The sequence below is a fragment of the Camelus bactrianus genome, chromosome 7 (assembly GCF_048773025.1).
Source record: "Camelus bactrianus isolate YW-2024 breed Bactrian camel chromosome 7, ASM4877302v1, whole genome shotgun sequence".
NCBI classification, from domain to species: Eukaryota; Metazoa; Chordata; class Mammalia; order Artiodactyla; family Camelidae; genus Camelus; species Camelus bactrianus.
In genome coordinates this window covers 47635156-47642620 of record NC_133545.1, presented here as the reverse complement: position 1 = coordinate 47642620, position 7465 = coordinate 47635156, and the positions used below count along the sequence as shown (strand labels likewise).

The window sequence follows — 7465 nt, the reverse complement described above, 5'->3', positions numbered from 1 at the left end:
AATAATATTTCATTACATATATAGCATATCTTCTTTATCTGTACATCCATCAGTGGACATTTAGGTTTATTTCCATGTCTTAGCTATTGTAAATGCTGCAGTGAGCGAGCATATGAGTGCGAATATCTTTGAACTATTTTTGTTTCCTTATGATATATTCCCAGAAGTGGAATTGGTAGATCATATGGTAGTTCTATTTTTGATTTTTTGATTAACCACCATACTGTTTTCAGTTGTGGCTGCACCAGTTCACAATCCTCCTTCTGTGCACCCTTTTCTCAGTATCCTCACCAGCATTTGTTTTCTCTTGTTTTTTTCATGATAGTCATTCTTTTGGGGGGGGATGGTAATTAGGTTTTTATTTATTTATTTATTTATTTATTTATTTATTTATTTATTTATTTATTTATTTAGTGGAGGTACTGGGGATTGAACCCAGGACCTCATGCATGCGAGGCATCTACTCTACCACTGAGCTATACCCTCTCCCCTTGATGATAGTCATTCTAACAGGTGTGAGATGATATCTCATTGTGGCTTCAATTTGTATTTCCCTAATGATTAGTAATGTTGACCATCTTTTCATGTACCTGTTGGCTTTTTATTTATCTTCTTTGGAAAAATGTCTATTTGGGTCTGTTGCCATTTTTTAAATCGACTATTTGTTTTTTTGCTGTAGACTTTTATGAGTACTTTATAAATTTTGGATATTAGTCCCCTATCAGATATATAGTTTGCAGATATTTTTTTCCTATTCTTCAGTTTGTGTTTTCATTTTCTTGAGCATTGCTTTTCCTTTGCAGAAGCTTTTTAGTTTGATGTAGTCCCACCTGTTTATTTTTGCTTTTGTTGCTTGTGCTTTAGGTGTCATATTCAAAAATCATTGCCAGGAAGCTTTTTCTGTTTTCTTCAAGGTGTTTTATGGTTTCCAGTCTTATATTAAGTCTTTAATCCATTTTGAGTCAATTTTTGTTAGTGATGTAGATAGAATAGAGGTCTAGTTTTACTCTTTCCCATGGGAATATCCAATTTCCAAGTATCATTTATTGAAGAGACTTCTCCATTAAGCATTCTTGGCATCTTTGTCAAACATTTTAAGCCTTTGGTTTAAAAAAATATATATATAGTGTGTGCACAGATATAGATAGATAAATGTTGCTCATCGGTAGCTTATATATATTTAAAATTTATATATATAAATTGGAAAAATTTATAAATGACAACAAAGATTATTCAGAAACACAAAATAAGTAGCTCTCATCAGAAGATTAAAGTGATTGAGCCTTTTAGTCATACAAGCATAGAGTAGAAAGTACCTTAAGTGTTGTTTCACTCAACCTTTTATAGAGTGAGGACTCTCCCAACCCCCTTCATGCATGATCATTCTATCTTTGGACAATTCCAGAGGCCAAGAATCCACTAGATTTTTAGACAGCCCATTTAAGTTTTAGATAGCTTTAATTGTTAGTAAATATTTTACCGTATATCGAAATATGCCTTCTCATGACTTACCTCTGCTGCTCACAGCCTGGTCTTTGGAGCAACACCCAAGAGATCTAATATTCCTCCACACAACAGCATGTCAGACCAAGGGAAGTCCCATTTCTTGTGAGAAATACATCCCTGAGGACCTTGTATATTCAAAACATATGAAAACTGAGACTGATTCTCAGAATGTTATTCTTGTTTACTGGCTAAAGTGGTGCTTCTATGTGGCAGTAAGAAAAGTACAACTCACTAGCCCTCTTGCTTTGAACTTACATAATTCTTGATTAATTTTTACTTGCAGAGAGTTGCCTTTGGAGAATAAGGAGAGCTCTTTCAAACTCACTTAAAAAGGGAAAGAACTGTAATTGAAGAACACTGTCGCCTCTCCAAGGCTTCTCTTCTCAAACCCTCTCAGCATATGGGAACAGTTAGCAATATCATATTAGTCTACTAAAAGAGTCCATGACACCTTCACCTCTAGAGGTCTATAAGAATAGGCAAATTAACTTTCTTCAGGGATTCAAAGATTTATATAGCCAGAGACTAAGAAGTAGACCAGATGACCCACTGAAAATTCATTTCTGATAGCATTCTGACTTTTGCTCTTCAAACCCACGTTTCTTAAATGTAGCACTGTGACAACACTTAACTATTTCTGATGGTAGCTATAAGACATACCTAAAAATACATAAATTTTAAATACAGATCAGCAAGTATGAGTACCATTGATTTTTCAATATATTTATGTGTCTACATAATATATAATGTCAGATATCCCACAGCCATTTATTTGCTTTGTTTAAGCCTTCAACTTTGCATGAAGGCCAACCACTACCTCTGTTTGAAGATATAATTTTTATCTACATATTGTTATATATCACCATAGAATTCATGGATATTTTTGTGTATTTTATGTAACATTCTAATTTTTTCTTAATATATGGGGGGCGTGGACAGATGGACACACCAGTAGAGAAATGAACAAGGGACTGACATAAAGAAGTTACAAGAGAACTACAAGAGATTAATAACAAAGTTATGTTACATCTTATTAATGATCAAATCAATGAAAATTAAAATAGCATTAATCTATTTTTCACATAACAAATGGAAACTAACACATTTTTGAATCTTGATGTGAAAGTGTGGAAGTATAAATTTCTCTATATTTGCTTATCTTTTGACTCAGCAATAACCATTTTAGGAATTTATCTTGGGAAAGGAAAGCTGTATCCAAAAGTATAGCTACGAGAATATTCTTAGAAGGGCTGTATATTATTGCACAAGGTTGAATAAACCTTAAATTCCAACAACAGTGAAATGGTTTAAATAAGTGTGATATAATAAAGTATATTATACTCAGTAGTCAATTAAAATAATGTTATGGAAACATATATTATTTATACAGTTAAATACTGTAAGTCAGGTAAAGCAAATGAGATCCACATGCATTAACACAGATCAAAAATGTGATTAACAAGAAAAGCAAGATGTTTAGAAAGATACATACATCTAAAATCAATTATGTACATTTAAAAAATATATTCACAAACCAACATTGTATATTGTTATGGAACTATATATATATAAAGAGTAAAAATGTAGGTGGAAAAATCTACACTTCAGAGAAGTAGGAAGGTAAAAAAGATCAGGGAAAGTTAAACGAGTACCTTCAACCATATCTGTAATGTTTCATTCTTTTTTTAAAAAATCAATCTGAAGCAAATACAACAAAATATCAACAATCGTTAAGCCTGGGTGTTGTGTGCTTTTCTACTGACTATATTATTCCATGTTTAAACATATTTGAACTATTTTATAATTAAAGTTATAACAATGAAAAAATGGATTTTATTAATGTGGAAAAAATATTTCAAATATATTAGGTATCCATTCAACAAGCAAGTTGTAAAACATTTGCAACATATGATGCCATTTAAAAATTTTTGATATTTGCATTTGCACATAACTATAGCTTATGACCACAATTTTCAGTGTTATAGTTAACCATAGTTACTGATAAATAGTTGAGAGATCACTTTATCTTTTAATCTGTATTTTCATATCTTTATACAATGAACATGTGATAGAAGTAAGTTATTTTTATTTCAGCATTAATTTTCATTTTATATCTGTAGTAATGACTATTGGTTTTTAACCCAAACAGAAATTTACATTCCAGGCATCTGTTAGAAACTTTCAGAAATCTCCCACCCTATCCTTGAAAGAATTACAGAATGAATGAGCCTCTGTCAAAGAGGAAATTTTGTGTCTGTGAACTCCCTGTTGCTTGGTGACATTTACATATGCCACTCTCACTTTCAGTATTCATTTCTTAGCCTAGATTTTGCAGTATAAAATTAGAGTTTAAATATTCTAATCTCAGATACCTTGCTGAGTTGTTCTCAGAATTTTCCACATTAATGGAGAAAACTGTATGAAAAGTTGACTTGGTAGAACTAGGAAGAAACTTCTTTGTAAAAGCAGTTTGGTGACTTGGGAAGGGCTGAAAAAAGATCTGAGTTAGCTGGTAAGTCATTGGCAAGTGAAGAAGTAAAGGCTTTTTGTGTAGAAAACACCGAGAGGGGAAGAAAAATACAAGGTGAGACCTGGGGAGAGCTTCGGAGTCCAGGTGGGTTTTCATAATTTGGCTGAGACGAGAACAGTTTTGAGTGCTGATGGGAAGAATCCTTTAGTAAATGAAAGATGGTAGGCGCAGTGTTGGGAAGAGAGGTCATAAGACTATGAGTATAACCTGTAGTGTGAGGTCTCTGAGAAGAGAGGAGGAGGACCTGGGCACAGCTGAACTCACTCATCGTTGGAGGGAAAAGGTTGCAAACAGAGGTGGGTTTTACATGGTGATGAAAAGGTGAAGATATTCCCTGGTGACTTCTGGTTTTGGAAAAAGAAATGTAACTCCGCAAGTCTTTTATATTAACGAAATTCACAGGCTGAAGTCATGCCCCCGTCAACATGGGCGCGCACACACACAAACACACTCAACATAGTCAAGTTCGTAGAAAAAGAAGATAAGAGGGTGCTGGCTTCCATAGCACATATACCAAGAAACTGTGAACTCTGATATCTGTGCTAAGGAATAGTTCCTCTTAATAAATAAACAATTAGCAAATACGGTGGACACTAAAAATTTTAAAAATCAATAACAAAGATAAAGGGATAATGACTAGTTTTATTTCATGAAGAAACAAAATAACAACAATAGGAATGACTGTGTCTGTACCAGGACTGAATTCCTTTCCTTAAAGTCTATGCTAAAGATTCAATTAAAATGAAGTTTTTGCCTCAGACTAGTTGCAAACAAGGCTTTAAAAAGTCAGCCAAAGGAATCAGGTTGGTTATTTAGTTCCTGTCCTGAGATAGACCTAGAAGAGGTTGAGCTATATTGCTAAGGTGGAAAGTAAAGCTTTAACTTCTGTTTCCTTTGCATTCTTTGAAACAATGTATAAACCAGAACTGGCTGAATTAAACAGGTGATGCACAGCACTGAATACAGTGATTAATGGTACCTACACAGTAATTTATGGGAAAATGCTATTGAGCTCAGATATTATCATGACCATTTTTACTGCACACTATAGTTCAATACATGTGTAAGATACCACCTTTTAAAAAAACAAATTTACATTATCTATTTTTTACATTTTCAACTTTAGTAGGCAGACTCTTTTGACTGTTCCTGATGAGAGACGTTACAAATCATCTCAGTTGTGCATATCTGATGATACTTTTTATAATATCATAGTGTTTTACAATATTGTGATGGAAAAGGGATTTAAAGTGTTTAAAATAAATTCAGATACTCTTTATATAGACTCCGGTTTGCCCAGTTCAAAATTCGAAGACGGGTATCTGTGTGTGTATGCATTTTGAATGAAAAAAAAATTTCCCAGTGAAAGCATAGAATTAAAAAAAACTGAAAATAGTTTATGCACTGCTGCCTGTTTCTATACTGATTTTTAAAAAACCCTTACTAGTTTTTTATATTTGCTTTATGCCCTTTAAAGGATTCAGATTCATAATATACAAAGAAGTTTATGTGATATATAGAGCAGAGCCATAAACCATATTTTATGCATAACAGTGATTAAATGCATGGTTGATATATTTCACTAAGATGGAAACCATGTCGAAAGGCTTACATTTTGATAACTTTCCTTTTGGGGAGCATTTCTAAATTATTTAAGTTGAAGAATCAAATGACTTGTTTGTGAATTTACATGCTCTTTTTAATCATCTTTAGGTAATGCTGATATGGCAAAGACGCTAAATTACAGGCAGCAGTGGGAATCGGCTGTGTAAAAGGCACAGAATCGTTTTGTATATGAGTCCATGAGGAATATTCTGTTCAAGGAGTGGAGACATAAGAAAATTACCTAACTCATGAACCACACATTAAGAGCGTAGTCAGCTGTTGTAAATGCGTATCCAACAACAAACCATTATGTATCTTTGGTTTAATTATATGTGCTTATTATACACCTGTACTGGGGAGGAGAGGCTGCTGTTTGCGTTACTTGTGGTTTTCTCTGTCAAAACAGCATTAGCATTACGAAGCTTATCAGGGTTATGTGTGATTTCTCTGGCTAGAGCGTGTAAGTCCCTTTATTCTGTGCACAGCCTGAACAAGGGTAGGGAAACAAATTAGGAAATACTTTCATCATGTTAGTAAGAACTTCTAAATTTAGAAATGGCAAGAATTTACAGACATGGACAAATATCAGCAAAATTACTGCACTTTTGTAAATCGACTTGACATTTAGGAAGAGAGTAAAAATTTAGATAAATTCAGCATTTAATTTTTTCTCTAGAGTTCCATCTTATAGGGTGTTATGATGATGATGGTGTTATTTACAGAGTACTTAAGAAGAGGGGAAATGTTAAACTACCAAAGAATTTATGATTTACAGTTTTTACAACTCATAGTAAGTAAACAATCTAGGCAAAATTGTCCTCTATGTTTAAGAGCATCAACTAACTAAAAGGAAGTATTAAAACATTTATTAGGTAGAAAGTACATTTTAAAAGTAAAAAACATGTATTGAAAACAATCTCAAAAGTGTCTCTAAATAGAATTTAATGGAGCAATTCACTTATATATACATCAAAACTTGTTATTTTTACAAATCAGATTCCCCTAAGGTTTTGATAAACACTTGTCTTAAAAGCATATGAGTCACTAACTCATCCTTTAACTTTACCACTGTCTATACTTAAATTACTCTTCCATGTCTTCCCTTTACTCCTGTCCTCTGTTCCAAAGGGGAAAAGGGAGGTTACACTAAGGAAGATAACATGTGTCCTCATGAACATAATCCTATTATCATAATGAAAATAATACCATTTCAGAGGAGTAAACAACAAATGGTGCCCAATGCCCAGAGAAAATTAAAATTCTATTTGGAATTACCACAAGGTCTTGTACCAGTCCCAAAGTTGAAGTTTGACAGTTTCTCAGGAAGACTAAAGCTTAGGAAAATAAGGAGTTTGAATCCATGAAAAATGTAATTATAATAGCAAAAAGAGAAGGACTAAATGATATTATTGATTTATAGTAGACACAAGAAAGGAGCAGATGGTAGTTTGGAAAAAAATATATAATCATTTTAGTAGATACCTCTTAATATGAAACATGAATTGTATTTCTTATAACACCAAAAATCTACAAATCTCTAGAAATACAAGCAAATTTCTAGAAATATAAGTAACTCTCTAGTTATTTTTATCTTAGAATAAAGCTTAGGGTCAAGTTTAAGAATAGGCAGAAGTTTTCTAGCTCTTGATAATGTCATTTATTAAAGGTTCTGTGACCCCTTCCTTCATTTACAAAAATCAGAGACACTAAAATAAATGTGATCACTTTTTATATTACACTCTAAGTTCCTAAACTAATTTTGCCTCATTAATATTTAGAGATTACTTTTCAGCCCATTTTATTTAAAAATACTTCTTTTTGTCC

General features: G+C 32.7%; 1 non-coding gene across 1 annotated transcript; it reads right to left on the bottom strand.

Moving 5' to 3' along the window:
• Positions 1-414: 414 nt before the first annotated feature.
• On the bottom strand, positions 415-489 carry TRNAA-CGC (transfer RNA alanine (anticodon CGC)). The gene has a single exon. It is a non-coding gene; the product is annotated as a tRNA-Ala (tRNA).
• Between the last annotated feature and the right edge of the window lie 6976 nt (positions 490-7465).